The sequence below is a fragment of the Olea europaea genome, chromosome 7 (genome assembly GCF_002742605.1).
Source record: "Olea europaea var. sylvestris chromosome 7, O_europaea_v1, whole genome shotgun sequence".
Taxonomy (NCBI): Eukaryota; Viridiplantae; Streptophyta; class Magnoliopsida; order Lamiales; family Oleaceae; genus Olea; species Olea europaea.
In genome coordinates, this window is record NC_036243.1 from 18,179,379 (window position 1) to 18,180,063 (window position 685).

Sequence of the window (685 nt, forward strand, 5' to 3'; positions counted from 1 at the left end):
ATATAACGAATTGAAAAAAAACGTGTATTTTATTTTATTTTTTTTTCTTTTTAGAAATCTATTTCTAACATAAATTTAACAAACAATATATAAGACGTGTAAATCACTAAATAAATAAATCTGCAAGAATAAAATGTAAACTAAATAAATAGCAGATAAATTTTCAACTCGAGGCCTGTGCGAACACAGTTTCCTTAAAACAGATTCGCGCCCTCACCGTAAGTGCTTGAGATCTAGTTCGAGCGTCTGTTTCCCAGGATATAATGGCAAAACCAGCAGAATCTGAGCACTACAGAAACTACTCTGGCAAATTGATTTAACGTCTGAATAGTATTACCACCACCACGACTTCACTGGACAGAAAGAAGACGACGACAGAATCTGGAAATTTTCGTGTGGAGAGAATTTCGTGTGTTTTCCCGATGAGATTTTTCATATGTTTTATTACTGGAAAACTTGAGATTTATTATAGCATAAATCTGCCATTAACGAGTCAGGCTCGTACCGATCTTCCCTAGCCCGCCATTCATACTGAATGGAGTAAGGGCCCTTATCTCACTCTTTGGAGCTATGCTCGGATTACGAGCCCCATTAACTCTATGACAATTAACATTGGAGTCACTTCAATTTCTGAGAGTTTTGGAAGTTTCAAAAACTCAAAAGTCAGTGGAGAAAGCAAAAAAAA